We start from the raw sequence: 22,393 nt of genomic DNA, 5'->3' as shown, positions 1-22,393 counted from the left end.
GTATGGTGATATATGTGGGAATATATGTGGAGATATTTGTGGTGAAATGTATGGTGATATATACGGTGATATGTATGGTGATATATGTGGTGATATGTAAAGTGATATATGTAGTGATATATATGCTGATATATGTGGTGATATAAATGGTGATATGTATGGTGACATATGTTGTGATATGCATGGTGATATATGTTGTGATATGTATGGTCATATATGTGGTGATATTTATGGTGATATATATGGTGATATGTATGGTGATTTGTATGGTGATATATGTAGTAATATCTATGGTGATATATGTGGTGATATGTATGTTGATATATGTGGTAATATCTATGGTGATATATGTGGTGATATGTATGGTGATATATGTGCTGACATGTATGGTGATTTGTATATTGATATATATGGTGATATGTATGGTGATATATATGGTAATATTTATGGTGATATATGTGGTGATATGTATGGTGATATATGTGGTGATATGTATGGTGATTTGTATATTGATATATATGGTGATATATATGGTGATATGTATAGTGATATATAAGGTGATATATGTGGTGATATGTACACTGATACATGTGGTGTTATGAATGGTGATATATGTGGTCATGTATAAAGTGATGTGTATGGTGATATATGTGGTGATATGTATGGTGATTTTTATGGTGATATATATGGTGATATGTATGGTGATACATGTGGTGTTATGAATGGAGATATATGTGGTCATGTATAAGGTGATTTGTATGGTGAAATATGTGGTGATATCTATGGTGATATATGTGGGTATATATGTGAAGATACATGTGGTGATATATGTGGTGATATAAATGGTAATATGTATTGTGATATATGTTGTGATTTGTATATTGATATATATGGTGATATGTATGGTCATATGTATGGTCATATATGTGGTGATATTTATGGTGATATATGTGGTGATATGTATAGTGATTTGTAAGGTGATATATGTAGTAATATCTACGGTGATATATGTGGTGATATGTATGGTGATTTGTATGGTGATATATGTAGTAATATCTATGTTGATATATGTGGTGATATGTATGGTGATTTGTATAGTGATATATGTGGTTATGTCTATGGTGATATATGTGGTGATATGTATGGTGATATGTATGGTGATATATGTGGTGATATTTATGGTGATATATATGGTGATATTTATGGTGATATGTATAGTGATATATAAGGTGATATATGTGGTGATATGTATACTGATACATGTCGTGTTATAAATGGTGATATATGTGGTCATGTATAAGGTGATTTGTATGGTGATATATATGGTGATATGTATGGTGATATATATGGTGATATTTATGGAGATATGTATAGTGATATATAAGGTGATATATGTGGTGATATGTATACTGATACATGTGGTGTTATGAATGGTGATATATGTGGTGATGTACTGTATAAGGTGATATGTATGGTGATATATGTGGTGATATGTATGGTGAGATATGTGTTTATATGTATGGTGATATATAATGTGATATATGTGGTGATATATATAGTGATATATGTAATGATATGTATGGTGATTTCTGTGGTGATATATGTGATAAAATTTATGGTGATATATGTAGTGATATGTATGGTGATATAAATGGTGATATGTATGGTGATATATGTTGTGATATGCATGGTGATATATGTTGTGATATGTATGGTCATATGGATGGTCATATATGTGGTGATATTTATAGTGATATATGTGGTGGTATGTATGGTGATATATGTGGTGATATGTATGGTGATATGTATGGCCACATATGTGGTGATATTTATGGTGATATATGTGGTGATATTTATGGTGATTTGTATAGTGATATATATAGTGATATGTATGGTGATATATATGGTGATATGTATAGTGATATATAAGGTGATATATGTGGTGATATGTATACTGATACATGTTGTGTTAAGAATGGTGATATATGTGGTGATGTATAAGGTGATATGTATGGTGATATGTATGGTGAGATATGTGGTTATATGTATGGTGATATATAATGTGATATATGTGGTGATATATATAGTGATATATGTAATGATATGTATGGTGATTTCTGTGGTGATATATGTGGTGAAATTTATGGTGATATATGTAGTGATATGTATGGTGATATGTATGGTGATATGTATGTTGATATATGTTGTGATATGCATGGTGATATATGTTGTGATATGTATGGTCATATGTATGGTCATATATGTGGTGATATTTATAGTGATATATGTGGTGTTATGTATAGTGATATATAAGGTGATATATGTGGTGATATGTATACTGATACATGTGGTGTTAAGAATGGTGATATATGTGGTGATGTATAAGTTGATATGTATGGTGAGATATGTGGTTATATGTGTGGTGATATATAATGTGATATATGTGGTGATATATATAGTAATATGTATGGTGATTTCTGTGGTGATATATGTGGTGATATTTATGGTGATATATGTAGTGATATGTATGGTGATATATAATGTGATATGTGGTGATTAGAGATGAGCGAACCTCGAGCATGCTCGAGTCGATCTGTACCCAAACGTTCGGCATTTAATCAGCGGTGGCTGCTGAACTTGGATAAAGCCCTAAGGCTATGTGGAAAACATGGATATAGTTATTGGCTGCATCCATGTTTTCCAAATGTATCAAAGTTCAGCAGCCACAACTAATCAAATGCCGAACGTTCGGGTTCGGATCGAGTCGAACCCGAACCAAGTTCGCTCATCTCTAGTGATGATATATATTTGATGATATATGTGGTTATATGGATGGTGATATATGTAGTGATATGGATGGTGAAATGTATGGTGATATATGTGGCGACATAAGTGGTGATATGTATTGTCATTTATATGGTGATGTTTGTGGTGATATAAGTGGTGATATATATGGTGATATAGGTGGTGATATATATGATGTGATATGTATGGTGATATATTTTGTGATATGTATGGTGATATGTATGGTCATATGTGTGGTGATATTTTTGGTGATATATGTGGTGATATGTATAATGATTTGTATATTGATATACTGTATATGGTGGTATGAATGGTGATATACATGTTCATATTTATGGTGATATGTATAGTGATATATAAGGTGATATATGTGGTGATATGTATACTGATACATGTGGTGTTATGAATGGTGATATATGTGCTCATGGATAAGGCGATATGTATGGTGATATATGTGGTGATATGTATGGTGATTTGTATGGTTATATATATGGTAATTTATATGGTGATATTTATGGTGATATATGTAGTGATATATAAGAAGATATATGTGGTGGTATGTATACTGATACATGTGGTGTTATGAATGGTGATATATGTGGTGATGTATAAGGTGATATGTATGGTGATATATGTTGTGGTATATATATGGTTATATATGTAGTGATATGTATGGTGATATATGTGGGGATATATGTGGAGATATTTGTGGTGATATGTATGGTGATATATGCGGTGATATGTATGGTGATATATGTGGTGATATGTATAGTGATATATGTAGTGATATATATGCTGATATATGTGGTGATATAAATGGTGATATTTATGGTGATATATGTGGTGATATGTATGGTGATTTGTAAGGTGATATATGTAGTAATATCTATGGTGATATATGTGGTGATATGTATGGTGATTTGTATAGTGATATATGTGGTTATTTCTATGGTGTGGTGATATATATAGTTATATATGTAATGATATGTATGGTGATTTCTGTGGTGATATATGTGGTGAAATTTATGGTGATATATGTAGTGATATGTATGGTGATATATATTGTGATATGTGGTGATTAGAGATGAGCGAACCTCGAGCATGCTCGAGTCGATCTGAACCCGAACTTTCGGCATTTAATCAGCACTGGCTGCTGAACTTGGATAAAGCCCTAAGGCTATGTGGAAAACATAGATATAGTCATTGGCTGCATCCACGTTTTCCAGATTTATCCAAGTTCATCATCCACAACTAATCAAATGCCGAACGTTCGGGTTCAGATCGACTCGAACCGGAACCCGGTTCACTCATCTCCATTGGTGATATATATTTGTTGATATATGTGGTTATATGGATGGTGATATATGTGGTGATATGGATGGTGAAATGTATGATGATGTATGTGGAGACATAAGTGGTGATATGTATTGTGATATATATGGTGATGTATGTGGTGATATAAGTGGTGATATATATGGTGATATAGGTGGTGATATATATGTTGTGATATATATGGTGATATGTATGGTCATATGTGTGGTGATATTTATGGTGATATATGTGGTGATATGTATGGTGATTTGTATGGTGAAATATGTGGTGATATCTATGGTGATATATGTGGGTATATATGCGGAGATGCATGTGGTGATATGTATGGTGATATATGTGGTGGTATATATTTGGTGAGATATGAGGTGATATGTATGGTGATATATGTGGGGATATATGTGGAGATATTTGTGGTGATATGTATGGTGATATATGCGGTGATATGTATGGTGATATATGTGGTGATATGTATAGTGATATATGTAGTGATATATATGCTGATATATGTGGTGATATAAATGGATCTGATATGTATAGGGATATATAAGGTGATATATGTAGTGATATGTATACTGATACATGTGGTGTTATGAATGGTGATATATGAGGGTCATGTATAAGGTGATATGTATGGTGATATATTTGGTGATATGTATGGTGATATTTATGGTGATATGTATAGTGATATATAAGGGGATATATGTGGTGGTATGTATAGTGATTCATGTGGTGTTATGAATGGTGATATATGTGGTGATGTATAAGGTGATATGTATGGTAATATATGTGGTGGTATATATATGGTTATATATGTGGTGATATATGTGGGGATATATGTGGAGATATTTGTGGTGATATGTATGGTGATATAAATGGTGATATGTATGGTGATATATGTTGTGATATGCATGGTGATATATGTTGTGATATGTATGGTCATATATGTGGTGATATTTATAGTGATATATGTGGTGATATGTATGGTGATATGTATGGCCACATATGTGGTGATATTTATGGTGATATATGTGGTGATATTTATGGTGATTTGTATAGTGATATATATAGTGATATGTATGGTGATATTTATGGTGATATGTATAGTGATATATAAGGTGATATATGTGGTGATATGTATACTGATACATGTGGTGTTATGAATGGTGATATATGTGGTGATGTATAAGGTGATATGTATGGTGATATATGTGGTGATATGTATGGTGAGATATGTGGTTATTTGTGTGGTGATATATAATGTGATATATGTGGTGATATATATAGTGATATGTATGGTGATTTCTGTGGTGATATATGTGGTGATATTTATGGTGCTATATGTAGTGATATGTATGTTGATATATAATGTGATATGTGGTGATTAGAGATGAGCGAACCTCGAGCATGCTCGAGTCGATCTGTACCCGAACTTTCGGCATTTAATCAGCGGTGGCTGCTGAACTTGGATAAAGCCCTAAGGCTATGTGGAAAACATGGATATAGTCATTGGCTGCATCTACTTTTTCCAAATGTTTCAAAGTTCAGCAGCCACAACTAATCAAATGCCGAACGTTCGGGATCGGATCGACCCGAACCCGAACCAAGTTTGCTCATATCTAGTGATGATATACATTTGATGATATATGTGGTTATATGGATGGTGATATATGTGGTGATATGGATGGTGAAATGTATTGTGATATATGTGGCGACATAAGTGGTGATATGTATTGTGATATATATGGTGATGTATGTGGTGATATAAGTGGTGATATAGGTGGTGATATATATGTTGTGATATGTATGGTGATATATTTTGTGATATGTATGGTAATATGTATGGTCATATGTGTGGTGATATATGTGGTGATATGTATAATGATTTGTATATTGATATACTGTATATGGTGGTATGAATGGTGATATATATGTTGATATTTATGGTGATTTGTATAGTGATATATAAGGTGATATATGTGGTGATATATATACTGATACATGTGGTGTTATGAATGGTGATATATGTGGTCATGTATAAGGTGATATGTATGGTGATATATGTGGTGATATGTATGGTGATTTGTATGGTGATTTATATGGTGATATTTATGGTGATATGTATAGTGATATATAAGAAGTTATATGTGGTGGTATGTATACTGATACATGTGGTGTTATGAATGGTGATATATGTGGTGATGTATAAGGTGATATGTATGGTGATATATTTGGTGGTATATATATGGTTATATATGTGGTGATATGTATGGTGAAACATGTGGGGATATATGTGGAGATATTTGTGGTGATATGTATGGTGATATATGCGGTGATATGTATGGTGATATATGTGTTGATATGTATAGTAATATATATAGAGTGATATATATACTGATATATGTGGTGATATAAATGGTGATATGTACGGTGATATATGTTGTGATATGTATGGTCATATGTATGGTGATATATGTGGTGATATTTGTGGTGATATATGTGGTGATATGTATGGTGATTTGTAAGGTGATATATGTAGTAATATCTATGGTGATATATGTGGTGATATGTATGGGGATTTGTATGGTGATATATGTAGTAATATCTATGGTGATATATGTGGTGATATGTATGGTGATTTGTATAGTGATATATGTGGTTATATCTATGGTGATATATGTGGTGATATGTATGGTGATATGTATGGACACATATGTGGTGATATTTATGGTGATATATATGGTGATATTTATGGTGATATGTATAGTGATATATAAGGTGATATATGTGGTGATATGTATACTGATACATGTCGTGTTATAAATGGTGATATATGTGGTCATGTATAAGGTGATTTGTATGGTGATATATATGGTGATATGTATGGTGATATATATGGTGATATTTATGGAGATATGTATAGTGATATATAAGGTGATATATGTGGTGATATGTATACTGATACATGTGGTGTTATGAATGGTGATATATGTGGTGATGTACTGTATAAGGTGATATGTATGGTGATATATGTGGTGATATGTATGGTGAGATATGTGGTGATATGTATGGTGATATATAATGTGATATATGTGGTGATATATATAGTGATATATGTAATGATATGTATGGTGATTTCTGTGGTGATATATGTGGTGAAATTTATGGTGATATATGTAGTGATATGTATGGTGATATATATTGTGATATGTGGTGATTAGAGATGAGCGAACCTCGAGCATGCTCGAGTCGATCTGAACCCGAACTTTCGGCATTTAATCAGCACTGGCTGCTGAACTTGGATAAAGACCTAAGGCTATGTGGAAAACATGGATATAGTCATTGGCTGCATCCACGTTTTACAAATTTATCCAAGTTCAGCAGCCACAAATAATCAAATGCCGAACGTTCGGGTTCGGATCGACTCGAACCCGAACCCGGTTCGCTCATCTCTAGTCGTTATATATATTTGTTGATATATGTGGTGATATGGATGGTGATATATGTGGTGAAATGGATGGTGAAATGTATGGTGATATATGTGGCGACATAAGTGGTCATATGTATTGTGATATATATGGTGATGTATGTGGTGATATAAGTGCTGATATATATGGCGATATAGGTGGTGATATATATGTTGTGATATGTATGGTGATATATGTCGTGATATGTATGGTGATATGTATGGTCATATGTGTGGTGATATTTATGGTGATTTGTATGGTGAAATATGTGGTGATATCTATGGTGATATATGTGGGTATATATGTGGAGATACATGTGGTGATATGTATGGTGATATATGTGGTGGTATATATATGGTGATATATGTGGTGATATGTATGGTGATATATGTGGTGATATGTAAAGTGATATATGTAGTGATATATATGCTGATATATGTGGTGATATAAATGGTGATATGTATGGTGATATATGTTGTGATATGCATGGTGATATATGTTGTGATATGTATGGTCATATATGTGGTGATATTTATGGTGATATATATGGTGATATGTATGGTGATTTGTGTGGTGATATATGTAGTAATATCTATGGTGATATATGTGGTGATATGTATGGTGATATATGTGGTAATATCTATGGTGATATATGTGGTGATATGTATGGTGATATATGTGGTGACATGTATGGTGATTTGTATATTGATATATATGGTGATATGTATGGTGATATATATGGTTATATATATGGTAATATATGTGGTGATATGTATGGTGATATATGTGGTGATATGTATGGTGATTTGTATTTTGATATATATGGTGATATATATGGTGATATGTATAGTGATATATAAGGTGATATATGTGGTGATATGTATACTGATACATGTGGTGTTATGAATGGTGATATATGTGGTCATGTATAAAGTGATGTGTATGGTGATATATGTGGTGATATGTATGGTGATTTGTATGGTGATATATATGGTGATATGTATGGTGATACATGTGGTGTTATGAATGGTGATATATGTGGTCATGTATAAGGTGATTTGTATGGTGAAATATGTGGTGATATCTATGGTGATATATATGGGTATATATGTGAAGATACATGTGGTGATATATGTGGTGATATAAATGGTGATATGTATTGTGATATATGTTGTGATTTGTATATTGATATATATGGTGATATGTATGGTGAGATGTATGGTCATATATGTGGTGATATTTATGGTGATATAAGTGGTGATATGTATGGTGATTTGTATGGTAATATATGTAGTAATATCTATGGTGATATATGTGGTGATATGTATGGTCATATATGTGGTGATATTTATGGTGATATATGTGGTGATATTTATGGTGATATATGTGGTAATATGTATGGTGATTTGTATATTGATATATGGTGATATATGTGGTGATATTTACGGTGATATGTATAGTGATATATAAGGTGATATATGTGGGGATATGTATACTGATACATGTGGTGTTATGAATGGTGATATGTATAGTGATATATAAGGTGATATATGTGGTGATTTGTATACTGATACATGTGGTGTTATGAATGGTGATATATGTGGTGATGTATAAGGTGATATGTATGGTTATATATGTGGTGGTATACATATGGTGATAAATGTGGTGATATATGTGGAGATATTTGTGGTGTCATGAATGGTGATATATGTGGTGATATGTATGGTGAGATATGTGGTTATATGTATGGTGTTATATAATGTGATATATGTGGTGATATATATAGTGATATATGTAATGATATGTATGGTGATTTCTGTGGTGATATATGTGGTGAAATGTATGGTGATATATGTAGTGATAGGTATGGTGATATATAATGTGATATGTGGTGATTAGAGATGAGCGAACCTCGAGCATGCTCGAGTCGATCTGAACCCGAACTTTCGGCATTTAATCAGCACTGGCTGCTGAACTTGGATAAAGCCCTAAGGCTATGGGGAATACATGCATATAGTCATTGGCTGCATCCACGTTTTCCAGATTTATCCAAGTTCAGCAGCCACAACTAATCAAATGCCGAACGTTCGGGTTCGGATCGACTCGAACCCGAACCCAGTTTGCTCATCTCTAGACGTGATATATATTTGTTGATATATGTGGTGAAATGGATGGTGAAATGTATGGTGATATATGTGGTGATATAAGTGGTGATATATATGGTGATATAGGTTGTGATATATATGTTGTGATATGTATGGTGATATATGTTGTGATATGTATGGTGATATGTATGGTCAAAAGTGTGGTGATATTTATGGCGATTTGTATGGTGAAATATGTGGTGATATCTATGGTGATATATGTGGGTATATATGTGGAGATACATGTGGTGATATGTATGATGATATATGTGGTGGTATATATATGGTGATATATGTGATATATGTGGGGATATATGTGGAGATATTTGTGGTGATATGTATGGTGATATATGCGGTGATATGTATGGTGATATATGTGGTGATATGTAAAGTGATATATGTGGTGATATATATGCTGATATATGTGGTGATATAAATGGTGATATGTATGGTGATATATGTTGTGATATGTATGGTGATATATGTTGTGATATGTATGGTGATATGTATGGTCATATATGTGGTGATATTTATGGTGATATATATGGTGATATGTATGGTGATTTGTATGGTGATATATCTAGTAATATCTATTTTGATATATGTGGTGATATGTATGGTGATATATGTGGTAATATCTATGGTGATATATGTGGTGATATGTATGGTGATATATGTGGGGATATATGTGGAGATATTTATGGTGATATGTATGGTGATATACAGTATGCAGTGATATGTATGGTGATATATGTGGTGATCTGTATAGTGATATATGTAGTGATATATATGCTGATATATGTGGTGATATAAATGGTGATATGTATTGTGATATATGTTGTGATATGCATGGTGATATATGTTGTGATATGTATTGTGATATATATGGTCATATATGTGGTGATATTTATGGTGATATATGTGGTGATATGTTTGGTGATTTGTATGGTGATATGTTTGGTGATTTGTATGGTGATATATGTAGTAATATCTATGGTGATATATGTGGTGATATGTATGGTAATTTGTATGGTGATATATGTGGTAACATCTATGGTGATATATGTGGTGATATGTATGGTGATATGTATGGCCATATATGTGGTGATATTTATGGTGATATATGTGTTGATATGTATGGTGATTTGTATATTGATATATATGGTGATATGTATGGTGATATGTATGGTGATATGTATAGTGATATATAAGGTGATATAAGTGGTAATATGTATACTGATACATGTGGTGTTATGAATGGTGATATATGTGGTGATGTATAAGGTGATATGTATGGTGATATATGTGGTGATATGTATGGTGATATATATGGTGATATTTATGGTGATATCTATAGTTATATATAACGTGATATATGTGGTGGTATGTATACTGATACATGTGGTGTTATGAATGGTGATATATGTGGTGATGTATAAAGTGATATGTATGGTTATATATGTGGTGGTATACATATGGTGATATATGTGGTGATATGTATGGTGATATATGTGGGGATATATGTGGAGATATTTGTGGTGATATGTATGGTGATATATGCGGTGATATGTATGATGATATATGTGGTGATATGTATAGTGATATATGTAGTGATTTATATGCTGATATATGTTGTGATATTAATGGTGATATGTATGGTGATATATGTTATATCGGATCAGTGCTGCACACCTCTGCCTTAAATGTGGAAGCCGGTGCTCAGTGGTAAATGGGTTCTTCACCCATAAATCTTGTATCGTGATATATGTGGGTATATATGTGGAGATACATGTGGTGATATGTATGGTGATATATGTGGTGGTATATATATGGTGATATATGTGGAGATATGTATGGTTATATATGTGGAGATATTTGTGGTGATATGTATGGTGATATATGTGGTGATATGTATGGTGATATATGTGGTGATATATGTAGTGATATATATGCTGATATATGTGGTGATATAAATGGTGATATGTATGGTGATATATGTTGTGATATGCATGGTGATATATGTTGTGATATTTATGGTGATATGTATGGTCATATACGTGGTGATATTTATGGTGATATATGTGGTGATATGTATGGTGATTTGTATGGTGATATACACTCACCGGCCACTTTATTAGGTACACCATGCTAGTAACGGTTTGGACCCCCTTTTGCCTTCAGAACTGCCTCAATTCTTCATGGCATAGATTCAACAAGGTGCTGGAAGCATTCCTCAGAGATTTTGGTCCATATTGACATGATGGCATCACATTTGCCGCAGATTTGTCGGCTGCACATCCATGATGCGAATCTCCCGTTCCACCACATCCCAAAGATGCTCTATTGGATTGAGATCTGGTGACTGTGGAGGCCATTTGAGTACAGTGAACTCATTGTCATGTTCAAGCAGAAATCGAGACTCATCAGACCAGGCAACGTTTTTCCAATCTTCTACTGTCCAATTTCGATGAGCTTGTGCAAATTGTAGCCTCAGTTTCCTGTTCTTAGCTGAAAGGAGTGGCACCCAGTGGGGTCTTCTGCTGCTGTAGCCCATCTGCCTCAAAGTTCAACGTACTGTGCGTTCAGAGATGCTCTTCTGCTTACCTTGGTTTAATGGTTGGCTATTTGAGTCACTGTTGCCTTTCTATCAGCTCGAACCAGTCTGCCCATTCTCCTCTGACCTCTGGCATCAACAAAACATTTCCGACCACAGAACTGCCGCTCACTGGATGTTTTTTCTTTTTCGGACCATTCTCTGTAAACCCTAGAGATGGTTGTGCGTGAAAATCCCAGTAGATCAGCAGTTTCGGAAATACTCAGACCAGCCCTTCTGGCACTAACAACCATGCCACGTTCAAAGGCACTCAAATCACCTTTCTTCCCCATACTGATGCTCGGTTTGAACTGCAGGAGATTGTATTGACCTTGTCTACATGCCTAAATGCACTGAGTTGCCGCCATGTGATTGGCTCATTAGAAATTAAGTGGTAACGTGCAGTTGGACAGGTGTACCTAATAAGGTGGATGGTGAGTGTATGTGGTAATATCTATGGTGATATATGTGGTGATATGTATGGCCATATATGTGGTGATATTTATGGTGATATATGTGGTGATTTGTATAGTGATATATATGGTGATATGTATGGTGATATATAAGGTGATATATGTGGTGATATGTATACTGATACATGTGGTGTTATGAATGGTGATATATGTTGTCATAGATAAGTAGATATGTATGGTGATATATGTGGTGATATGTATGGTGATTTGTATGGTGATATATATGGTGATATGTATGGTGATATATATGGTGATATTTATGGTAATATGTATAGTGATATATAAGGTGATATATGTGGTGGTATGTATGCTGATACATGTGGTGTTATGAATGGTGATATGTGGTGATTTATAAGGTGATATGTATAGTGATATATGTGGTGATATGTATGGTGAGATATGGGGTTATATGTATGGTGATATATAATGTGATATATGTGGTGATATTTATAGTGATATATGTGATGATATGTATGGTGATTTATGTGGTGATATATGTGGTAATATTTATGGTGATATATGTAGTGATATGTATGGTGATATATAATGTGATATATGGTGATTAGAGATGAGCGAACCTCTAGCATGCTCAATTCGATCCGAACCCGAACTTTCAGCGTTTGATCAGCGGTGGCTGCTGAACTTCGATAAAGCCCTAAGGCTATGTGGAAAACATGGATATAGTCATTGGCTGCATCCACATTTTCCAGATTTATCCAAGTTCAGCAGCCACAGCTATTTAAAAGCCGAACGTTCGGGTTCGGATCGACTCGAACCCAAACCTGGTTTACTCATCTCTAGTGGTGATATATATTTGTTAATATATGTGGTGATATGGATGGTGATATATGTGGTGATATGGATGGTGAAATGTATGGTGATATATGTGGCGACATAAGAGGTGATATGTATTGTGATATATATATGGTGATGTATGTGGTGATATATATGGTGATATATATGGTGATATAGGTGGTGATATATATGTTGTGATATATATGGTGATATGTATGGTCATATGTGGTGATATTTATGGTGATATAACTGGTGATATGTTTGGTGATTTGTATGGTGATATATGTGGTAATATCTATGGTGATATATGTGGTTATATGTATGGTGATATGTATGGCCAAATATGTGGTGATATTTATGGTGATTTGTATATTGATATATATGGTGATATGTATGGTGATATATATGGTGATATTTATGGTGATATGTAAGGTGATATATGTGGTAATATGTATACTGATACATGTGGTTTTATGAATGGTGATATATATGGTGATGTATAAGGTGATATGTATGGTAATATATGTGGTGATATGTATGGTGATATATATGGTGATATTTATGGTGATATGTATAGTGATATATAAGGTTATATATGTGGTGGTATGTATACTGATACATGTGGTGTTATGAATGGTGATATATGTGGTGATGTATAAAGTGATATGTATGGTGATATATGTGGTGGTATACATATGGTGATATTTGTGGTGATATGTATGGTGTTATTTGCGGTGATAAGTATGGTGATATATGTGGTGATATGTATAGTTATATACTGTATGTAGTGATATATATGCTGATATATGTGGTGATATAAATGGTGATATGTATGGGCATATATGTTGTGATATGCATGGTGATATATGTTGTGATATGTATGGTCAAATATGTGGTGATATTTATGGTGATATAACTGGTGATATGTTTGGTCATTTGTATGGTGATATATGTGGTAATATCTATGGTGATATATGTGGTTATATGTATGGTGATATGTATGGCCAAATATGTGGTGATATGTATGGTGATATATGTGGTGATATGTATGGTGATTTGTATAGGGATATATATGGTGATATGTATGGTGATATAAGGTGATATCTGTGGTGATATGTATACTGATACATGTAGTGCTATAAATGGTGATATATGAAGTCATAGATAAGGTGATATGTATGGTGATATATGTGGGGATATATGTGGAGATATTTGTGGTGATATGTATGGTGATATTTGCGGTGATAAGTATGGTGATATATGTGGTGATATGTATAGTGATATATGTAGTGATATATATGCTGATATACGTGGTAATAAAAATGGTGATATGTATGGTGATATATGTTGTGATATGCATGGTGATATATGTTGTGATATGTATGGTGATATGTATGGTCAAATATGTGGTGATATAACTGGTGATATGTATGGTGATTTGTATGGTCATATATGTGGTAATATCTATGGTGATATATGTGGTGATATGTATGGTGATATGTATGGCCAAATATGTGGTGATATTTATGGTGATATATGTGGTGATATGTATGGTGATTTGTATAGGGATATATATGGTGATATGTATGGTGATATATATGGTGATATTTATGGTGATATGTATAGTGATATATAAGGTGATATCTGTGGTGATATGTATACTGATACATGTAGTGTTATAAATGGTGATATATGAGGTCATAGATAAGGTGATATGTATGGTGATATATGTGGTGATATGTATGATGATTTGTATGGTGATATTTATAGTGATATTTATGTTGATATGTATAGTGATATATAAGGTGATACATGTGGTGGTATGTATACTGATACATGTGGTGTTATGAATGGTGATATATGTGGGGATGTATAAGGTGATATGTATGGTGATATATGTGGTGATATGTATGGTGAGATATGTGGTTATATGTATGGTGATATATAATGTGATATATATAGTGATATATGTGGTGATATGTATGGTGATTTATGTGGTGATATGTGTGGTGATATTTATGGTGATATATGTAGTGATATGTATGGTTATATATTATGTGATATGTGGTGATTAGAGATGAGCGAACCTGGAGCATGTTCAAGTCGATCCGAACCTAAACTTTCGGCATTTGATCAGCGGTGGCTGCTGAACTTAGATAAAGCCCTAAGGCTATGTGGAAAACATGGATATAGTCATTGGCTGCATCCATGTTTTCCATATTTATCCAAGTTCAGCAGCCACAACTAATCAAATGCCGCACGTTCAGGTTCGGATCGACTCGAGCCCGGTTCGCTCAACTCTAGTGGTGATATATATTTGTTGATATATGTGGTGATATGGATGGTGATCTATGTGGTGATATGGATGGTGAAATGTATGGTGATATATGTGGCGACATAAGTGGTGATATGTATTGTGATATTTATGGTGATGTATTTAGTGATATAAGTGGTGATATATATGGTGATATAGGTGGTGATATATATGTTGTGATATGTATGGTGATATATGTTGTGATATGTATGGTCATATGTATGGTCATATGTGTGGTAATATTTATGTTGATATATGTGGTGATATGTATGGTGATTTGTATGGTGAAATATTTGGTGATATCTATGGTGATATATGTGGGTATATATGTGGAGATACATGTGGTGATATGTATGGTGATATATGTGGTGGTATATATATATGGTGATATATGTGGAGATATGTATGGTTATATATGTGGAGATATTTGTGGTGATATGTATGGTGATATATGTGGTGATATGTATGGTGATATATGTGGTGATATGTATAGTGATATATGTAGTGATATATATGCTGATATATGTGGTGATATAAATGGTGATATGTATGGTGATATATGTTGTGATATGCATGGTGATATATGTTGTGATATGTATGGTCATATATGTGGTGATATTTATGGTGATATATGTGGTGATATGTATGGTGATTTGTATGGTGATATATGTAGTAATATCTATGGTGATATATGTGGTTATATGTATGGTGATTTGTATGGTGATATATGTGGTAATATCTATGGTGATATATGTGGTGATATGTATGGCCATATATGTGGTGATATTTATGGTGATATATGTGGTAATATGTATACTGATACATGTGGTGTTATGAATGCTGATATATGTGGTGATATGTATGGTGATTTGTATGGTGATATATGTAGTAATATCTATGGTGATATATGTGGTTATATGTATGGTGATTTGTATGGTGATATATGTGGTAATATCTATAGTGATATATGTGGTGATATGTATGGCCATATATGTGGTGATATTTATGGTGATATATGTGGTATTATGTATACTGATACATGTGGTGTTATGAATGGTGATATATGTGGTGATATGTATGGTGATTTGTATGGTGATATATATGGTGATATGTATGGTGATATATATGGTGATATGTGTAGTGATATATAAGGTGATATATGTGGTGGTATGTATACTGATACATGTGGTGTTATGAATGGTGTTATATGTGGTGATATAAATGGTGATATGTATGGTGATATATGTTGTGATATGCATGGTGATCTATGTTGTGGTATGTATGGTGATATGTATGGTCAAATATGTGGTGATATTTATGGTGATATAAGTGGTTATATGTATGGTGATTTGTATGGTGATATATGTTGTAATATCTATGGTGATATATGTGGTGATATGTATGGCCATATATGTGGTGATATGTATGGTGATTTGTATAGTTATATATATTGTGATATGTATGGTGATATATATGGTGATATGTATAGTGATATATGTGGTGATATGTATACTGATACATGTGGTGTTATGAATGGTGATATATGTGGTCATAGATAAGGTGATATGTATGATATGTATACTGATACATGTGGTGTTATGAATGGTGATATATGTGTTGATTTAAAGGTGATATGTATGGTGATATATGTGGTGATATGTATGTTGAGATATGTGATTATATGTATGGTGATATATTTAAAGTGATATCTGTGGTGATATATATATAGTGATATATGTGGTGATATGTATGGTGATTTACGTGGTGATATATGTGGTGATATTTATGGTGATATATGTAGTGATATGTATGGTGATATATAATGTGATATGCAGTGATTAAAAATGAGCGAACCTCGAGCATGCTCAAGTCGATCCGAACCCGAACTTTCGGCATTTGATCAGCGGTGGCTGCTGAACTTGGATAAAGCCCTAAGGCTATGTGGAAAACATGGATATAGTCAATGGCTTCATCCACGTTTTCCAGATTTATCCAAGTTCAGCAGCCACAACTAATCAAATGTCGAACGTTCGGGTTCGGATTGATCCGAACCCGGTTTGCTCATCTCTAGTGGTGACATATATTTGTTGATATATGTGGTGATATGGATGGTGATATGTGTGGTGATATGGATGGTGAAATGTATGGTGATATATGTGGCGACATAAGTGGTGATATGTAATGTGATATATATGGTGATGTATGTGGTGATATAAGTGGTGAAATATATGGTGATATAGGTGGTGATACATATGTTGTGATATGTATGGTCATATGTGTGGTGATATTAATGGTGATATATGTGGTGATATGTATGGTGATTTGTATGGTGAAATATATGGTGATATATGTGGGTATATATGTGGAGATTTATGTGGTGGAATATATATGGTGATATATGTGGTGATATGTATGGTGATATATGTGGGGATAAATGTGGAGATATTGTGGTGATATGTATGGTGATATATCCAGTGATATGTATGGTGATATATGTGGTGATATGTATAGTGATTTATGTAGTGATATATATGATGATTTATGTGGTGATATAAATGGTGATATGTATGGTGATATATGTTGTGATAGTTATGGTGATATATGTGGTGATATGTATGGTGATATGTATGGGCTTATATGTGGTGATATTTATGGTGATATATGTGGTAATATGTATGGTGATTTGTATATTGATATGTATGGTAATATATATGGTGATATTTATGGTGATATGTATAGTGATATATAAGGTGATATATGTGGTGATATGTATACTGATACATGTGGTGCTATGAATGGTGATATATGTGGTCATGTATAAAGTGATGTGTATGGTGATATATGTGGTGATATGTATGGTGCTATATGGAAATATATACGTGGTGATATGAATGGTGATATATGTGGTTATATATGTGATGATATAAGTCAGTGCTTCTCAAACTGTCAGGCGGGCCTCACCAGTGAGGCGCCCCCTATTTGTTGGTGTGGCCCAGCTGGGGAGCCAGTTTTCACAAAAGTGACTATGATCTGCACAGTCCTTTTTCTGTTTGCAAAAATCTCCATTTTAGAAACATTATTAACTTATTTTGTACTTGATTTATTAGCTTGGGAGATGAGTGAAAGGTAGCCCTAGCATTATTTCCAGCTTTTAAATGGACTTTCACCACAGATAGTGAGGCCCAGGCATCCTCTTGGCCAGTCTGTTGAGACGCAAGCATTGCCTTGGTCTGTTGGGTAAGGCTCCAGTAGAAAAAGTTTTAGAAGCGCTGATTTAAGTGGTGATATGTATGGTGATATATGTGGTGATATATGGTTATATATGTGATGATATGTATGACGATATATGTGGTGTTGTATAGTTATATGTTTGGTGATATGTTTGGTGATATATATGGTGATATTTGTGGTGATATGTATGGTGACATATGCGGTGATATTTGATGATATGTATGGTGATATATGTGGTGATATGTATAGTGATATATGTAGTGATATATATGCTTATATATGTGGTAATATATATTGGGGACATGTATGGTGATATATGTGGTCATATGTATGGTGATTTGTATGGTGATATATGTGGTAATATATATATATATATATATATATATGGTGATATATGTGGTGACATGTATGGCCATATATGTGGTGATATTTATGGTGACATATGTGGTGATATGTATGGTGATTTGTATGGTGATATATATATGATATGTATGGTGATATCTAAGGTGATATTTATGTTGATATGTATAGTGATATATAAGGTGATATATGTGGAGATATGTATATTGATACATGTGGTGTTATGAATGGTGATATATGTGGTGATATGTATGGTGATATATGTGGTGATATGTATGGTGATATAAATGGTGATATGTATGATGATTTGTATGGTGATATATATAGTGATATTTATGGTGATATGTATAGTGATATATAAGGTGATATATGTGGTGGTATGTATACTGATACATGTGGTGTCATGAATGGTGATATATGTGGTGATGTATAAGGTGATATGTATGGTGATATATGTGGTAATATGTATGGTGAGATATGTGGTTATATGTATGGTTATATATAATGTGATATATGTGGTGATATATATAGTGATATATGTGGTGATATGTATGGTGATTTATGTGGTGATATGTGTGGTGATATTTATGGTGATATATGTAGTGATATGTATGGTTATGTATTATGTGATATGTGGTGATTAGAGATGAGCGAACCTCGAGCATGCTCAAGTCGATCCGAACCTAAACTTTCGGCATTTGATTAGCGGTGGCTGCTGAACTCGGATAAAGCCATAAGGCTATGTGGAAAACATGGATATAGTCATTGGCTGCATCCACGTTTTCCATATTTATCTAAGTTCAGCAGCCACAACTAATCAAATGCCGCACGTTCAGGTTCGGATCGACTCGAACCCGGTTCGCTCAACTCTAGTGGTGATATATGTTTGTTGATATATGTGGTGATATGGATGGTGATCTATGTGGTGATATGGATGGTGAAATGTATGGTGATATATGTGGTGACATAATTGGTGATATGTATTGTGATATTTATGGTGATGTATGTGGTGATATAAGTGGTGATATATATGGTGATATAGGTGGTGATATATATGTTGTGATATGTATGGTGATATATGTTGTGGTATGTATGGTGATGTGTAGGGTAATATGTGTGGTGATATTTATGGTGATATCTGTGGTGATATGTATGGTGATTTGTATGGTGAAATATTTGGTGATATCTATGGTGATATATGTGGGTATATATGTGGAGATACATGGTCAAAATTTGTACCTGTAATTTTCCTTTCTTCGAGACGACAGGCAGCACAGAAGGGATATACCATCCCCCACTCTCCTTTCCAGGACCGCCCACCTAGATCAATTAGCTAATTAAACAAATGAGATTAGCTACAGTATAAGTATCCACCACCAGCAATGCCACATGTGTAATAACATAGATAACAAAAATTTTTTGATGCAAATTATAACATTTATTGGGTGGGTATTCGTGTGCTGCCTGTCGTCTCAAAGAAAGAAAAATTACAGGTACAAATTTTGACCTTCTTCTTCGTCGACAGGCAGCACAGAAGGGAGATGCATAGAATAAACACGAATAACTGGGAGGGGTTAATTTTGCATAGCAGCAGACAGCACCCCTTCACCGAAGGCTGGATTCTGGTTTTGCGCATTCAATCTGTAATGCTTAGAGAATGTAGATGCCGAGGCCCATGATGCCGCATTACATATTTCCTGTAGTGGAACCTGAGCTCTTTCCGCCCAAGATGTTGAAGTGGCGCGAGTGGAATGCGCTTTAAGAGGAAATGGAGGCTCTTTATCTTCCAGCTTGTAAACTTCATGGATGCACATCTTTATCCACCTTGCCAGGGTATCTTTAGAGGCTCTTTTGCCCTTATTAGGCCCCGAGAATTGTAAGAAAAGATTCTCTTCCTGCCGAAATTGAGCAACTCTGGAAGTATATATTGACAGCGCTCTTTTTACATCTAAGGTATGTAGACGTTCTTCTTCTTCATCCTTGGGATTCTGAAAGAACACCGGCAGAAATGCTTCTCTATTTACGTTGTCCACTGACCCTACTTTGGGTAAGAAAGATGGAACCGTTCTGATGCTGTCCCCTTCTGGTAAGAATTTTAGGTAGGGACTGCGGGATGACAATGCCTGAAGCTCTCCTAGCCTCTTTGCGGAAGTTATTGCTTCCAGGAACAATGTCTTGTAAGATAGCCACTTAAGATCTACATCTTGTAAGGGTTCAAAGGGTTCCGATCTGATACAATTCAGAACAAAGATCAAGTCCCATGATGCTACAGGATGTCTCAGTGTTGGTCTGAGGTTCTTCAAGGCTTTGAAAAATCTCGTAAAAAGAGGCTGGTTAGAGAATTTCCCATCTGTGAAGGCATTAATTGCAGTAAGATGAGCACGTAAAGTGTTAACTTTGAGACCTTTATCGAAACCGCCTTGTAAAAATTGCAGAACAACTGAAACCGTGAGGTCTTGGCCATTATTACGTTGCAACCAACCTGAGAACACCCTCCACATTCTATTGTAGGTCACATTGGTTGAAGGTCTTCTAGCTGCCAGTAAAGTTTTTCTAACTTCGTTCGAAAGACCGAGGCTCTTCAACCTGTCAGTTTAAAGAACCATGCCGTTAGATGTAACTTGTGCACCTGAGGATGTAGAAGTCCCTTCTGAAGAAGTAGGTCCTTGTGAGGTGGCAGCGTCCAGTAGTTCCCTTTCGAGAGGTTCAGGAGTACAGGTAGCCATGCTCTGCGAGGCCAGAATGGAGTGATCATAATCACCCGAGGCTTGTCTTTCCTGATCTTGTTCAGGGTCTTTGGGATTAGGGGTACTGGTGGATAAACATACACAAACTTTCCCTTCCATGACATGGCAAAGGCATCTAGGACACAAGGTCTGTCC

Source organism: Dendropsophus ebraccatus, chromosome 9 (assembly GCF_027789765.1).
Source record: "Dendropsophus ebraccatus isolate aDenEbr1 chromosome 9, aDenEbr1.pat, whole genome shotgun sequence".
NCBI lineage: Eukaryota > Metazoa > Chordata > Amphibia > Anura > Hylidae > Dendropsophus > Dendropsophus ebraccatus.
This window is presented reverse-complemented; position numbering follows the sequence as displayed.